The sequence below is a fragment of the Passer montanus genome, unplaced genomic scaffold, assembly GCF_014805655.1.
Source record: "Passer montanus isolate IOZ18808 unplaced genomic scaffold, ASM1480565v1 scaffold14, whole genome shotgun sequence".
In the NCBI taxonomy this organism is placed as follows: domain Eukaryota; kingdom Metazoa; phylum Chordata; class Aves; order Passeriformes; family Passeridae; genus Passer; species Passer montanus.
Window position 1 is genome coordinate 11135531 of NW_024360941.1, and position 18182 is coordinate 11153712.

An 18182-nucleotide genomic window follows, 5' to 3' on the forward strand; every position below is an offset into this window, starting at 1 on the left:
TTATTAAATTGCACCTTGATATTATATGAAACTGGTAGGACGTCTACTAGATATGCTATATATAATTCTCATGCTAAAATTTGTTTCGTATGCATGTTTTATGCATTGCCTATATGTCTTCTCAAGAAATCCAGGGCTTTGTTTGCACAAATCTTCAGAGTTCCATGTTTGCACATTTTAATTTTGAACTTTTGGTTGCCAAAACCAAAGGATTATTCATCCAAATGGCTGTGTTTCATTGCACAATGTGAAGGCATTAATAAAATATGAATTAGTAATTAAAATATTTTGAATGCAAGCTGGAATATTAAAGTGTGTTTTCACAGCTGTTGACACATTTTTCTGTTTTATCTCATGGAACAGTGTTTTGCCTAAGTCAATGGGTTTTATAATTGACTTCTTGCAAAAGAGTTTCACCTAGTCGATATTTACTTATAATCAGACGGGTTTTAATAATAACAGGTGAGCTTTTCTATATTAGACCAAGTTTCAGTCTGAGAAACTCGAAGAGGGAGAGACCTCAGTAAGAAAGTGATTCAAAGAGTTATTTCTGAAAAAATATGATTTTCGTATTACATAATGTTCCACACTGAGTAGCTAACTGCTGTATTGCAACAAAATTAAACTGGCAACTTCCTTGTCTGGAATTTGAAAGACACCATAACATCAGCCACATTGTTGCTTCTATACCTCATTAGAATTCACCAAAATAATATAACTTTATCATTTAGGTAGCCAAGTGCAACAATAAAATACAGGCAGCCACCTAATTGGACACTTGAATCTTAATAGTTTTACAAAGTGTTGTTGGATTTAATTCCCCAGTCAAAAGGAGAAAAAAATAGAGTGCCCAAGTTTACTCAAGCAATGGTTCCAATAAAAATACAACCTCATGTTATTAGGTATTCTTCCTAAACCTATTCATACTTTACAGGTAAAGACACATCCATGTAATTTTTCTGATAATTCTCAGTGCATGTACAAAGAAAAAAAAAGAATGGTTTGTAAAACTAAAATAAGTTATGGGGGATAATAATCTATTATAGTAACAGTCAAATTGCTCGTCATGTCATGAAGGGTTATGCTTTAATTAAGCAATAAGGCGTGACAGGGTGTGAATTACAATGTAATGATTCTTGTCTAGTGTATTGTTAGGCAAGAGGCCAAAGGCCTAGTGCCACTGAATGATGCAGGAATGAATTATTATGCTGTAGTTTAAACAATTCAATTCATATTGCAATAACCGTAAAATATTACCTTCTAAATTTAAAAATATGTATTATAATTTTCCTATAACTAATTGCTCCTCCAGTAAACTACTTAGTTGCAAAGGCTATCACAGAAAAGAGGCATTTTCTATTTAATATATTATGTTTAGCTTTCTATTCAAATCAACTTTGAACGCAGTTGTTTCTGAGAGGTTTGAAAGATGCCATTTTTTTTGCCATTCCTCCCTAAAATAAACAGAAAACATACAGTTCTGAGGAATAAATGCTTCCTAAATTCTTACTTTGAATTGTAGTCTAGTTCTGTCCAATGAAAAGCAAGGGCTTTGTGAAATTACCTTTAACTGAGAGCCTTGGATTTGTGTAGGCTTTGTTATTACCTTTACTTTTTGAAATGCATTTTTTTCTTCCCATTCTTTCTTATTGACACCTTTTCAGATGACACATCATTTATAGAGCCCTTCAAATTCATCTTTTGGACAAATGCTTTTTAAAAAGTTGTATTTTATTTTACTTTTTCCCCTATCTTCAAAAGCAAAGTGAATAAGAAGATAAAAGTACAGGATTGTAAAATATCTCCCATTATATTCCTCTGCTACAAAGCACAAAATCAAAGATACTGTAAATAGTTGGAAATGTTCAAAAAAGTGATGATACTTTTCTGCTTTTTCATCAATCATATAATATAAGTAGAAAATCCCATGTCGTTAAAACTTACAATGTTAAATATTTCCCACCGAAATATTATGCTAAGAAATCATGCCTTATGGGCCACGTTGTGAAGTTCTTTCAGAGTTTTCATGCCTGACTGGAAAAAGTTCAGCAGGTTCCATCCCTTAACTGGGAGAAGTTAGAAGCCTCATCCATTGATCCATTTATTTGTAGCTGAGTGACATCAGTGGTATCATCACATTAGTGGTACCAAAAAAATCCCAAAACTATTTTTCACACTTGTTAGATTCAGTAGAACTGAACTAAAATATATGGGCTTTTCTCATTCTTTTACATTGCTTTTTGCAGCAGTAATGTAAATCAATACATCTTCCAGATGTCACAGGTCTGGTGTACAGTATCATGTATCACTCCAATCTAAATCTCTGCGTGTTCTTCTTTTCCTTTTTTTTTTTTTCCAATTGCATTTTCCTGTTCAGTCTCAGGCTGACTGTTGCCTGATGCACTACTGAAAGCCAGATACAGGAGAAATAATTTGCAAGTTGCAAGATTGACTCCTTTGCTGATTGAAGTTTTTTGTCCTTAAGTAAAACCAGAAATTCCCAGTTGACCTAGTCATATTACAGCTAATATAGTTTCTTTCAGTGTTGCAATATTTGTTATGATAATACTTGCAAACCATGTTTAATGCCCTTTTTTTTATCATCACTTTTGTACTGTAGTGTAGATGTAGCAGTAATAATAGATCTCATGTAAGAAAAGGGTGGGTGTTTCTGTTAGTAACATGAACAAAGAGACAATTTTTTTCATAACACTTGAATTACAAGCAAATTGGCCTTCAAAGGATTCTTTGTACACTGAGAAAATCTGTCACTGTGACACAGTTCACAGGAGGAAACAATTGGTTTAATTTTCTCAACAGTTGAGTAGCTTCCTATTCTTCCTAAGTACAATTCATCAAAAAATAAAGTATGTTTCACTTTTGATATGCTTTACCCCAGACAGCCAAGGAATTTGATTTTGTTTTCATAGTTATTAGGACATTTCTACTTGTTAGCTTTCAGCAAACAGTTTGCTTTAATCTTAGACTGCAGTCTAGATAAGGATTCACAGCAATTGCTCATCACTAAAATAATTTTAAAGCTTGTAAGTCCTATCAACTGATGTTTTGACTTACTTTCTCCATTTTTTTGTACACAAATCTGTATAAATACTGCATAATTTTAGAAGAAAAATCAAGCAGCACCAAAAATGTTCAGGGCAAAAAATAATAAACTGCCATTTCAAGCTTCTATTTTCAAAATATTATTGCTGCTGAGATGTGATTAGCAATGACATATTATATGACAAAAGAAGAAAAAGGATTTAGAAATGGAAACTAAAAATAGTTGTGTAGAAATTTAATAACCTGGCAGATTTTATTCCATCTGTTAGGAAGAGTTTGAAAGCCATTTCCTGCTGCCATTCACACTGCAGAGGCTTCAGAGTTCAGAGATGGAATCAAATACCTGATGTGAAAATCTGCTATTATGATTCATATCCAGAGATTCATATCAATATCTTTGCATAGAATATTTTTTGTTCATTTATTAAAAGAAAACTTGGATCTAAAGGTTTAGGATTATTATTTATCTTATTGTAAATATCACACCTTGAGGCAGAAGAATTAGCAAAAATATTTATTCCTTTTAAATTATAAAAATTGTTGAAACTATTCTATGTGAGTGTACAATTCAATAAACCACCTTTCTCAGATAGGAGGCCCAGGATTCAAAGTTCTTTAACTTACTTCCAGGGTGAAAGTACTGTACAGAAAGAAAGTACAGCGTGGTATTGACCTGTCCTTTATTGTCATTCAGAACTGATAAGCAAATTGGGGGAAGAAGAGAGGATCAGCCAAATTAGCAGAAGGTATAAAGGAAAGCATGTGTGGTGTAAACCTGTAGCTGATGAACTGGCATTGCAACAAACCATAAATAAGTATGGGCATGCAGTTTTCTGATGATGGTTTAGCTGAGCAGCCCACATCTATCTCTATACAGCTGGATAGAAGCTATCTTTGGTTATTTCCAAGTGCTACTCCATAGCTGTTTGACGGATATAAGGACACAAAAATTACTCTTTGTCTTTAATAATGGAAAATCTGCAAGATTTGTGGTAGTGTTAGTCTAATTGGCAGAATCAAACTAGGGGAGTGAGAACATGGGTTAGAAGTGTACATGGGTGAGCGGCACACGCTGCTGTCAGCACTATAACCTCATCTTACACAGAAAAGCGTCTTCTGCATTTAGACGTTCAGGAAAAGAATCAAGGGAACACTGAAACGTCATTGGCAGCTAGAATTTGGTTTTGGGGTTTTTTTCCCTAAGGTGGCCAGAAGAAACACAGATAATTGTGTTTATATTTGAAAAAAAACAACCCACCTTCCTGTTAAAAAGAATTTTCATGAAAAATTAAAACCCTTACATAATGTACTTTCCACCCATTTACACATTCTCATGCTTTTTGCAAGTTTTAGAGTGCTCTGGCCCAAGATTGTTTTATTTCACCTGAAATATTAGTTAGAAATGAGAATTCATTTTAATCACAATAAAAAGGAGTACTGCCAGCTCTACCAGACAGTGAGGGGGTTGTTTTATGTTTGTCTTTTAGAAAATTTAATTCCTAATTTGTAGGAACCTTTGCAGGTATATGACGAAAGCAGAATGAATATTTATTCTGATTCTGCAGGATGTGCTCATCTATTTTCAGAACTCTGCTAAAGCAGAGATGTAAGGGTTATCCCTACTGTATGTAAATCCTGGTGCTAGATTATTGACCCACCAATTTATCTTCTCTGCCAGATAATTCATTTCCTGCCCAGTCTCTGCAAAACAAATGTAATCATTACAAATACATGTTAATTGAAATAACACCTGTGTTAATGATGGTCTCAAGCATAAGAATGTCCCATTGTAAAGACTCGCACTAGCATCATTTACCAGGCCTAAGATTAACCTGATGGAGTAATTAGAAGTTCATAATACTAGATTACCTCACTAAAGCCAAACTCACAATGGGTTAATATATTTTCTTATTACAATAATTTTCTTTTGTCCCAGTAAATATACTTTGGATATAATAAGACCAGCTCAAGCAAACAGATTTGTTGATGTGCAAAAATGTGCTTGGTGTATATGTTACCTGGGCTTCTGGGTAACCAGCTGTATGCAAAAGGACAAGAAGCACTATTAGAGCATGGCGCTAACCAGCTGAGCTAGTTTCAGTTCCTGATCCATGTGTCCTTCAGGCTTTAAGGATAAATAATATGGACTGCAATCTCATAGAGGACATTCTTAAAACTAGCTTGAAGATGCAGTTTTCCATGTAGACCAGCAACGAAGTTGTTTCCTTAGATAGACCAGGCATATATGAGGTTTCAATTAATTAATGTTAATTTGTATGAGGGAAACTCAAGTTCAACTTTTTCTTTGTAACAAAGCTTATTCTAAGCATTCCACCCCTTTCCCTTTGACACGGCATTAACAGTTGGACAGGTATACCTTGTGATACAATATTTATTTTTGTCACTTAATTTTGGCATAAAAAATCAATCCCAAATGTGACACTTTTGCATATATGTCCATATTCTAGCAGTGCTTCCTAGAAAGAAATAACATTCAGAATTTGATTACCTGGAATCCATTAAAAAGTAATAATGAAGTAAAATAAATGATTTAGTATTCCTAATGATGTGAAAATAAAAAAAAAATAATCTTGATCATTGATTGCATTATTATTTATCTAATCCTTCCACTTCCTTTCAATTGTGTGTTAGAAGATTGATCGACTCAGAGCACATTTTAGCCTTTCCATTTATAAAGCAAGGATTTTTGAGGTCTATAACTGTGTGCTGCACACCCCAAGGTGGCTTGAACAGCCAATAGGAGTAATAGGGGTGATTAAACCTTGTCACAGGGGGTTAGATGCGGTGCTTTCTTCCTACATGACAGCCTGTGACAGTCAAACAGCACTGAAGCAGAACAAACGACAGTGGCAGTTTGCTGCGAGCGGTGCTACTGTCACAAGTCCCACTAGAAAGCTAAGTGCTAGGTATTCAGCTCAGGGAAGTTTCAAATACACCATGCAAATTCTGGTTTCAAAAATTTCCCTGCAAATCAGTAGTGACATGCATTAACTGCCGAGTGATTGTGTTATTGCGTGAGTGATTGTCCACTGTCGGACGCTGGCCATGATCATCGTTTATGAGTGACACCGCTGATCCATTTACATCTGTGCTTAGCTGTTCCTGTTATGGGAAATCTCCCTTCATTTGCTGTGCTAATGCAATTAAAATAAAGGTTATCATCACTCTTTAGTGATTGCACGTGTTTGTCACTCTGAGTAACTGTGTACAGGGAGCGACACACACCATGCACCTGACAGAGCCCAAGATAAAATCATATATTCAGATATAAAATCTTTCATTCCTGACTAAAAGGGGCTGACTTTAAGACAACTACAGAAGAATAACTTGGAATTTTTAAGACTCCTTATATGGCAAAAGTTAACCAAGAAAACTCACCCCAAAGTTCAGTCTTTTCTAGAGTAGCGTTCCAGGCTTTTGTAGCAAAACTGGAGAGGAAAATTTTGCAAGAGAAGGAAGCTAAATATCTTAGTAGGCTGCATAAGAGAAAGGCATACTATGAATATTTGTTTTCTCATTTTAAGCTGAATTAAGACTGTATTCCAAACCCAGAAGAGTGGTACTGTATGCTTACATATATATGAATTTAATTATCTAAAGCAGGGTACAAAGGGGTTGGGAAAAGTTCAAGAGAACCTCAAAAAAATCTTTAGCAAGATAATATAGGTAAGAATATTTTCATTATTTCAAGATACATCTTTTCTGCATATAGAAGTATTATGCTTAGATTTCTAATTGCTCTCACAGAAACTTAAGTAATTTTGAACAAATTCTGGTTTAAAATTTTCAAGTTAACTGTTTGTTGCTTTTAGCAATAAAATTAGATTAAATTGTCTCACTTGAATTGAAGGTTAGAGCGGTGTAGTTGATGCTGGACTGAAAATGTCCCTTCTAAAAGGACTAAACTCTTCTTTTGTATTTATTTCTTTAAAATTAATCAAAAATTTTGCCATTTCTGTTTAAAAAATGTTATAATTTTTAAATATTATCTTTTTATTTTTTACTAATCTTTTCTAAAAGGTGGTTATCAATTAGTTTTTCAACATTTATATTTCAGCATACTATTTCTTTTATTTCATGTGGCTGTAGATATTAAACAAGTAAAGCTTTTCATGTGTTTTCTAACGTTCTCATAAATTCATGTCCTGACTGCCAAACCTAGCATCTTTTTCAATTCTAAAATCAGTTAAGAAAATCCTGTCTTATTAAGGCAAGAATGCCAAAGATTATCTTTGATCAGGTCATGTGCTCCCATCTTCAGTGTCCAACCCTTGCACTGCCAGACGTTGCTTCTTTCAACTCCTGAGCTCTGCTTCTCTGCTATACCCAAAACAGTAAGAGCTGAGATAACATTTCCTGGTTGAAATACTGATATGGTGCTCCACTCTTTCATTTCAGTCCTTTGTCTCACTCTGTTCTTTCTCTGGCAAAGTATATAGGATTTTTCATGGAAGAGATCCATTCTGAAACACAAGTTCAGTTCCTGTGACATACCTGTCCTTTCCTTAGCCCTTTTATGCCCTTGTCCCTGATAGGATTTGAGACCTGCTGGGAGGGAAGGATTTGTAGGCAGAAATGCCTGAGAAACTGTATAGGGAGCATTGTTTCCATCTGGTGAACATTGTGTGGTTCGCCAGAGAAAAACTCATATCCATCTGTCTTTTCTGGGTACGTAAGAAGAGATTGCTCTCTAATAAATATTATCAGTGTTCTGGACAGCAGCAGGAGTGGTTATGGGATGAGGCAGGACTTTGTGCAGTAGTAAATAAGTAGTTTCCTTTTGGAACAACTTTTCAGCTGCTGGTGTCTTTTTGTCTCACTTCTCTTCTCAGATATTTTGCAGATCCTCAGAGGGTGGGCTGGGGGGTGTCATAATCCAGTTAAAATGTGTCGCTGAGCTAGGACTTCAGCCTTGTAAATCAGGACAGAAGCTTACAAGAGAGAAAGATGAAAATGGCTGCCTGAAAATCTGCACTCAAAAAAAAAATTAATGCCAACTTCAACAGCATTAAATTGTTTGCTTTATAATTTCAGCCCATGAAATTATTAACAAAAATTTATTATTAGGATTTGAGAGTCATCCTGAAAAAAACAGACATAAACATTCAGTTAAGAAGCCTCTTCTATTCAAATACCAATGCAGAGTATTTTCACAGAGAAGTGTAATTTCTTTAAAAACATGCAATTTTTAAGCAAAAAAAGCTAGAGTAGGTGATGCCAATATCAATATGAAATGGTTTTTAATTGGTGAAATTACATTAATAAAAATGACAGCAGCTGAGAGTAATCATTTTCAGAAAGCTACTCAGCGGTTTGTTAAAAATAAGTCATTAAAGTCATGATTTAGTTGTTCTGTCTTGCTTACCCACCACATAAGCAGTTAATACAAAACATTCCATTTTACTGTTATGAAAGAAAAAATGTGGTTTTTTAAAAGAGCTGTAAATTAGGTTGTGCTGGAAGCATCCATTTTCATGCCTCCATCACTGCCAACTCCCACTGTTTTCTTTGATAAATGATTTGCAGACTACTATTATTATTTATGTGTTTTACAATTACTAGGAATGACACCTCCCCTTCCTCAGCCCTAAGCCACAAATCTGAAATGAATAAATGCTGTTTATTGTGACAGTCTGCCTTTTGTCTGTGGAACAATGACAAACTACACCACTGACAGCCAGTTGCCGTTTTTAACTACTGTTCTCGAGCTCAGTCTTTGAGTGTTCTTCAGAACATGACAACAGTCAGTGTAGAATAAAATGAGTGAGATTGCATTGTGTTTGTTTAGCATGCCGTGACACCATTGTCCAATACATTGAGTAAACAGGAAGAATAAATTACATAACCACAATAGCTTTTAGTTCTCTGTATTTCATTGAGATTTGTACAACTGTGGTCGTGTAAAAAATAATATATTATGGCTTTTTAGCATCAATCATTTTGATATTCATATAGAGAATTGCCTTTTTGCTGGAATTAAGTGAGGGAGGAGAAATAAAGGGAGTGCTTTTAATTATTTGTGAAATCTAAGAACATTTCTATTTTCTGTCTGAGCTCTTCAACAGATCTAAAGGCAGCATGGAATAACTTTATCTGTATGAATTTTATAAATGTCTTCTGACCTGCAGCCAGTCAGTTTTTAAGTGTTAGAATGACCTGTCTGCCTGGCAGAGCAGAGTTAGTAGGTAAATCAGTTTTTTATATTTTGGCTAGACCTTGGCTTTAATCTAAATGCAAACTTGCAAATATGTCAGAGTATTTATTTAATGTAATTTTCTCTAAGAGTTTGAACACTAATCTTTCTTGTTGAAACCAGATGTTATCCTTTCGTTAATGATCCTCTTCCCTTTACACACACCTGGTGCACATGTGTACATGTGGATGCATACACAAGCATATAGCAATGCTAGTTTATAATCCTTTTTCTCTGTATTTATGTGTGTTTGTGTGCATAAATGAGAACTGCATACTTACCTGGCTACACACCACAATGTCACAAAGGATTTTCTGGCATTTCTATTACTTTATTAGAATCTTGTGCTATTAGTAGTGGAATAGAGACATCTAATGATTAACTTACATTTTTGTTCAGTGTAAAATGCTCCCAAAGTGCATACAGTATTCTGACCAATATAGTTGGGGCTTTTTTAATTCCTCAGTTTACATGTGATGTTCAATCTTTTAATTTTTTTTTTCTCCAAACAAAGATAATGGAGAGAATGTGAGCAAATTCCAAGCCTGCATTGGTGCTACCAGTTTGTAGAAAATGTATTTCTAATTGAAAAGACATAATTTGCAGTCTTGCTTGGAATTTGCCATCATTTCATCCATTAAAAACTGCAGTTAATTTCTTATTGCATTTCTAATAAAAATGTTGTCTTCTCTTCAACTATCTGTACTCCTTTCTTATTGTTTTTTTTTTTAATTCTTTGATTTTCCTTTGAAGCCTCCTTTTATTTTTCACACTTCCTATCTTCCTCCTTGCAGAAGCATCTAGATTTGTTCTCACTGTAGTTTTCTACCTGCTATATAGTGGGATGTATTATTTTCATTTTTAAATACAATTGAAAGTCATTAAGTAGGGAACAGGGTGCACAGATTTTTGTCCTTGCAACAGTCATTCCTCCAGGACTGCAATTGCTGTACTTATACTCAAGAAAACCCTTCAACAAAATCCATGAAGTAGTGTAGCGTATTGTATATCTTTGTATACTGATTAATAGATATAAATTCATACTCTGTTCATCTATGAGATCAGTAAAGACAAATAATATTCTTGGTTATTTCACAGAACTATTTTTACAAACCTTTTTGAGGGTTAAATATGGTAAAGTACATTAAAAATAGTGTGGCAGTATAAGCATCAAAATGCTCATCTAACTAGGTAGGAAGAGAAGCATGTGTTTTCTGTGGGCAGGAAGTCAGAACTGCAATTAACTTCTCTTACCAAAGGTTTAACCCACACTGAACCCAGAAGAAAAAAATTGTTCTAATTGCAGCCTTTTTAGCTTAGCAGTTTTTTATGGTATTGGACACCAGGAAATTAATGAGTGAATCACAAAGCATAGCAATATATAAAATCAAGAGCAGACATATACATTGAGGAAAGAAAGCAATTTCGACATTCTCATCGAGATATTCTAATCCAATAGAGAACACTTCATCCTCTTCCATTGCTTCCTGGCTGCTGAACATATTCCCATCTGAATAAACAACGTTGGCTCATTCATGGAGCTGAAGTATCCTTCCTAAAGACATAAAGTGTGGTTTAACTATTTCAGATAATATCTAGGTTATAGCCATTATCTAGCTATAATAAGCTACTTGCCATCCATCAGTAGAGCTGTGCAAACATTAATGAGTTCCTTTTGAATCTGGAGAGTACTTAAGCTTTCATGATAGTTATTCACAGCTGTATATTGATTTGGGGTTTTTTTTCACTTTCACTGTATATTTTACTGAGATGATTTAAGAAAGTCACCTTATTAGTAATTTCCTGTTTATTAAAATTATAAGTTATTGATAGTTTAAAATAACATTTTTACACAAGGACAATGAATTATCTCTCATAAAAGCTACATGCTTTTAATTCAAAACATGTAGCACTGCTTCTGATATTTAAGATGAAAATCTAACAAACACATGTTCAAATTAAATTGGTGCTTATTGTTATTGGAATGTATGCACTGATAAGCATTAATAAAAGTGTCAGTAAAATATATGCAAAGGGTGCCTTACTGGTTTAACATAGAGAGGAGGCTTCATACTTCCTGGAAACTTCTGTTATCAATTACAAAAACTCCAGAATAGAAATCATTTGACATGCAATATGAACTGCCCGAAGTTGAGCTTTCATCAGGAGTGTAACAGTGAATTTTAGCTTTCCCAATTTAGTATCCTAATGTGATTTTAAATGTTATAGTCTATGTAGATATGAAGACTTACATGAACATAAAAATTTACTTGAGTTATAGTGATCTGATTAACTGCTATTTCTCAAAACTGTAGAGAAACTGTCCCTTCATTAAGAGGTCTGTGTCCCTTCCCCACTACTCTTGCCCAATCACTGTAGCTGCAAAAGCCAGAGCTGTATGTATTCAGCTTCTCTTTTCCCCTCTCTAGTTTCATTCATTGCAGAACTGGACACCATGGGATCAGTGAATGTCTCCTATTTCAAGTGACAATAAATAAATTTTAAAATGGAAATATACAACCATTTTGACAATCTGGATTTGGTATTCTAATCTAATAGAAAAGCTTTCATACACTAACATTGCCTCTTGGCAGCCTCAACAAATCTTCGTCTGTGAGAATAGTACCATGCCAATCATATGACTGTGCTATTCATACTTCAATTTGGATATATGAAACAGGTTTTCAGTTATAAAGGTATTTCTCTTCCTTGGGCCGTGTGGCCACTAGTGATATAAGCCAGGAGCAGTAACAAGGAAGTTGTAAAATAACCAGAAAAGGGGATGTTAATTCAGACCCATGGTGGCAATAGATCAGTAATCGTAAGATCATTTTCCTAAATTGCTCCTTTGAAGCACCCAGACAGGCAGCCTATATTTTTTTTTTCTGCTTCCATGAGCATTCTTTTGTGCTGCTCTATGTCTCACATTCATAGATTTTACTGGAACTTTGTCATGCAAATCAACAATGAACATCAGCAGAAAAATGCAGATGTAGAATTTGACTTGTGACTACTAGACAGTCTAATTTTCCTGCAAAGTTGCCTTAGGTGCCACATCATGAGTTTGCAAAAAATGGTGGAAACACTTTCAGAACTGAATGTGACTTTAATTAATACAGTCACCAAATTACATAAACAGAAATATCTCTGAGACTGCTACCAGTGTCAGTTTAATTCCTGATCTTAATTTCTAAAGAAGTTACTTCGAGTATGAGCTAACAGAGCAAGGTAAACCTCTCACAAGCTGCCACGTGACTGAAAAGCAAAATGAAAAAAAATCTTGGATTTAAAAAAAAAATATATATATATAAAGTTTTCCAGAGATTTCTTTTTACCAGTTAATTTTCTATACAGAATTCCAGAAACCATTGTGAAAAGCATCCATAGGTTTGGTAAAATTATTGTCTGTATTGATAACATATTGGGCATAAGCAATTTGCATTTACTTCAACTTTAATAGGGTGCTAAAGTCAGTTGGTTTTTGAAAGGATATCTTACATTTAAATACCTGCATTCTATTGATGTCAGCAGAAATTACTCAATATTCAAACATTTTCAAATTATTCTTCTGTTGTCAAGTCAATGTTTCCTTCACTACTAAGGAAAATTGCAAAACCTGTGTCCATATGTGGTTATTAGAACACCAGAAAATTCAATTTAAAGAAATGTAATAAAAATTTGAAGGGTTTTAATAAAGATGCTCTTTCTTTGATTAGTTTTCCATCATCGTGAGAGTTGACAAAATATTTAAAACTTGTTTTTAAATTCCAGTACTGTCTTCAGAACACTAGGGTGTTCTCCAAGCACCAGAGCAGTGTAGAATTCCCATGCAAAGAGATTTACTGATAAAAAATAAGGGATGAAAAGATTAGAACTAAAACATATGCTATTTTTTGTAGACTGTATAATGAAATCCTATTAACATGTAGTCTTGACTATGAAGTTTCAGCATGGATCCCTCAGACTTTGCAAAGGATTTAAAAAATATTTTTGGAGTAATTACATAAATATGCAAGGAAATCTCTTCATTTCCCCCTGTTATCTGGCAGAAGCTTACAGCAAATAACAAAAGAAGGTAATTTCTGGAAGGATAGTAACAATTGGTTTTCTCCGGAATATATGCACTGCACCTGGTGCTGCTAAAAACCTAGAAGTGGGGAGCAGTTTACCAAGGAGGAAGTATTAGCCACTGGTGAAAGTTTATATGGATTATTGAAGACTAAGGAGAATTATGAAGAACACCATAAGAACCTGACACATCAAATGAAAATAAATTCAACAGTGACTGATGAAATTCATCCTCCCTAAGAGGGAAACAGCACACAGTGCAGTGAGTGAATTACAGTATCTTTTATGTACTGAGGGACTCTGAATTAGACATAGCCTCTCAGGACAAAGATCTAGGCATCACTGTGGACAGCTCAATGAAGAAATCTGCTTAAAATGTATCAGAGGTCAAAAAACTGAATAATATTTGGGCTGTGTAGGGAATATTATGAAAAATATTACAATGTTACATAAATTGATGTACATCCTTACCTTGACTGTTAAAGTCCATTTTGGTCAACTCTTCTGTGCAAATTCTATGAAGAGGAAAAAGGAAGGTTACTCAAGGGCACCTGGAGTTTCCTTCTGCTTAGAAGGAAAAAAAGTAAAAAGAAATATGAAATTCTGAATAGTAGTTGAAGTCTCAACTAGATGTTTCCCTTTTTCAATCTTAATAAAGAGATTAGCTAGAGGCATATTCTTTTATACAATGTGCAATTGTCTTTAACACTTAGCACCATATATTTCTTTCCATTTGTAATTTGTGGAAGTATTTATTTAAATGCTATGAATAGATTCTTTCTGTTTGTAATAAATGTTTTTTAAGAACAGGAAGGTAGAGGAGATAACTGTTGAGGCTACTTCCGTAGATTTCCATGTGTATGTTTTGAAGGAATACTTTTCAGATTGTGATGGCAGAGTGGCAATTCAGAATGCACTAACAGCCCAGTAGCTCCTGTAGAGCACTTGCATAAATATATTTTGAAATATATTTAAATACCCTTAGCTGACTACAGTGATCAGAGCTGTTTTAGAAAGTGTGCACACTTCTCACTTGTTTATGCGGTTGACTTCAAATGGCTACAAATATAAGTTAGTTATTGTAATTACTGTTGGAGAATAATAAAGTAATGAAATGGTTTATTATTATTTGATAGAATGACATTATAGTGGAAGATCCTGTCACAATTATCTGCTCAGTTAAACATCAGAACAAAAAAAGAAATGAGGAAAAGACTTTCTACCTTTCTTGCTTTCCTTTATTTTGCTATTTTTCCTATTTCCCCCCCCCAATGTTTCTCTTACCTGTTTTCTTGAATTAGAAATATTATTTTACAAAGATGAAGACTTTTTGATAAATTCTGATTTTTACACTGTCAATTTATCACTTCTACAATATGTAGAATATGTTCTCAATTTTCATTTTTCCTTGTCCTTTGTTCCGGGAAGACTCAATAGAGTTCCTTCTAGTCTTCATCTTCATCTAGTCTGGGAAAAACATTGCTACTATTTAAATGAATAAAATCTAAGTAAAATGTTCCTTATGTTTACATTCAAAATTTCTAACAAAGATATTCTTTAATCATGTGCAAATGCAAATAAGAAGGATCATCAAGGGTGGATAGACCTGAGGTCTATCTATCTTTAAACTATAAAATGAAAACACTTGTCCACACTACTTCCTTAAAATATCATTATGAGCTGAGTTACCTAGATTTTACTGAACTTCAAAAAAGTGTTGAAGGGGGAAGAAATGGAGATGAGCTCCTTGCTGAAATCTAGGTAGAAAACAGTCATATGTTTCTGGGCATAAGAAGTGTGAGAAAGATGTTGGAGAACTGAAGTGTGCTCTCAGTTGCCTGGCAAGATTTTTTATGATATATAATGAATTCAGTGTCATGGCTTGATCATTAGACAGTTTTTGATTGCTACACTTGCAGTAGTTCTTAAATATCATGAAGTACAAGTAGTACAACAAATCCATTGAGAGCCAAAGACTAAATGATCGCAGTCTCATTTCTAATGTCTTTTATGGCTATTGTATAAAAAGTGGTCAAGAAATATTAGATTAGTTACATAACTGATGTTTGAGTCCATTTCTTTTTCCATTGTGGAGTGTCATAAAGTAATAAATTAAGATAAGGGGGAAAGTAAAAATTTAGACACCGTCTGCATGGTAATGACGCCCTTTTTTCTCATTCTAAAATATATTATTTAACCACTGCTTTCTCTGTTAATTATGTGTCAAAATGATAGTATAGAGTAAGTGCTTTATCAAGTCATATATATCACTGAAGTCAAAACCTCCTATGTTCACACTAAAATTCTTATCAAACATGTAAATATATGAAAAATTTATAGTTTTGTTTTGATGAAACCTATTCCTTAAAAACCCATCTTGACTAAAATCAGCTGCATTATATTCTTTCTTATCTTTTATAATAACTGTAAATCTTCAGTGTTTTACCTGGCATTATTGACAGGCCACTGGCCCATACTTACAAGGACTTCCCAACAGATTATTTCATAGACATGTTACCTCTTTGACTGCGCACTCTTAAAGTTTCAGCCCAATTAATTCCTGCACATACTGGGAAAAAATTGCTAACTCATCAGTTAATTATTTCAAAACACTTTAACTGACATTTTGATTTTAGAATTATGGGTTTAAGAACAGTATTAAACATTATTTCTAGTTACTGTCAACAAGGAATGATTTCATTACCGTGATCACATATAAAAGAAGCTTTCTGCCGAAGTACAGAATGAAACTATTTTTTTTATAACTCTGAGAGTTTTATTTGTGCTGGCCATAGTATTTTCCTTTGTACATATTCCTCTTAACTTTTTTTGTGTTATATGTTTCTTCTAATTGTCAGTTTTTCCTAATTATCATGGGCAGTTTCAGTTTCATTTCAACTGCCTAATGTATTGTACTTGTGACTGGTTTTGATTTCATTAGTGTTTCTTAAGTGTTTATTCTTAAGAAACTGAGGTATGTATATTTCTCTTTCAGACTTCACATTTAGTGCCTGAAAATTAAATAGTCTACCAATCTTTAGTCATGCAGTCTGTGCTTTATGATTTATATGGCATGGTGAATGATCATCAACATACCTATGTGGTCATTTTTTGAAGACTAATTTATATTTAGAGCTTTTATTGTTTTAGAAAGAATTTCAAAGTGCAGGCAAGCAAAGAAATATCTTCAAAGTAATAAGATTTTTCTCAAAGGAGTAGAGTAGACTTTAGTGAAGATCAAAAAAATTCAAATCTATTAAAAGTGACTCTATGTGTGAGAAATCTACTAGAGAATTACATGAAAGTGGTGGGAGCAACTTCTGAAACATGTAAGATAACGCTGAAAAATAAGCTGAACCTCAAGCTGCCATTTATTTTCCAGCTCAGTGATGTCACTGTGGCTGTCACAAGCTGTGTTGCCTTGCACATGGGCCTGGAAGCCTCATACAGTAAATTCTTGTTCTCCCTTTGATTCCTCCGTGCCTTATCAGAAGACAAATGCGCACATACAACTATGCATAATACAAGGCAGTATTATTTAACAGAGTGCTCCTGTGACCTATGCAAACCACTCATTTCTTGTTAATATGGCAACAGCAGAAAGTCTCCAGTGGTTTGTCCAGCCTTATAATGAGAGGTTTGTGTTATGTGCAGTTCTGTAGACTCAGAAGTGGCCATGGATTCATCCCCTGCTGTGAAATTTGGCTGCTGCCTGAGGCCCTGTGGAAATCATGTTTCTTGCTATGCTCAACCACGTGTGAGCCTCCCTGCTGAGAAAAGCAAGGAAATTTGCTGAACTGCGTTCATCTATTTCTCTCCCTCACCATCTGAGACAGAGAAAAGGATCTGCAGTGCAATATTTCCATCCTGGTTTTTATTTCTGAGAGGGAGGTAGGATGGTCGCCAATACATTCTGTAGGATGTTTGGATTGATGAAGTCATCGAGGGTCTTGATTTTTGGAGGACAGTCAGACAGACTAGGCAGATGGAGCAGAAAATCTCAGCAACTATGACCAAAAAAAGACAATGGAAGAAGCCTTGAATATTCCTTTCTCCTCAAGAAGTTCCAAAACCATGGTGTAGGAGAAAAATGAATGCTGTAAGGTGAATCATTCCTGCTTTTGTTACAATGTGTCAAATCAATGAAACAGTAATAATCACGTGACTGATTTTATAGTTTATGTATCTAACCTCATGTAGTTAATGTCTACCCCCTCATTTTTCATCTGGGACATGAGTTTCAAGAGCCAGTGAAACGTTAGGCACCAAATACTGAAGAAAAGTCTGTCCAACTATGTATTTAAAACCAAAACATAGAAGCATACAAAAAAATACTGTACAGAAAAGGATTTTTTTATATGCTGCAGTGCTGAGGTGTTTAAAAAAAATAGCAAAATAGAAAACTTCTTACATTCCTCCTAGAATATACAATGATTTGATCTCAAATAGAAGGTGTGTTTAGTATTTGTTGGGAGCAGTCTGAAGAACAGTAAAGCTGGAATGGAAGAAACAGGATGTTAGATGAGTATAAATGGAAACTACTTTGAGAATGCAACTGATGTGATGGGCGGGGGGAAGTAAATACAATTTTCTTTGCTTTGTGTTCTTTTTCGGTCTAATGTTTCCTATTAAAAACCTGCAAAGAGCTTGTCTGGCATAAAGTATATAGTAAGTGTAAGTGTATTGAAGTTAATAGAGCTGTCATAGTATATAATGATTTGAACTGGTCAAAGGAGTGATAAAATGTTGCTGATAATGCTAATAGCAAAGTTTTAATAAGCAGGCAACAGACTTTTTTTTTTTTTTTGGTTTATTTAGTTGTCCCACAGAATTAGGG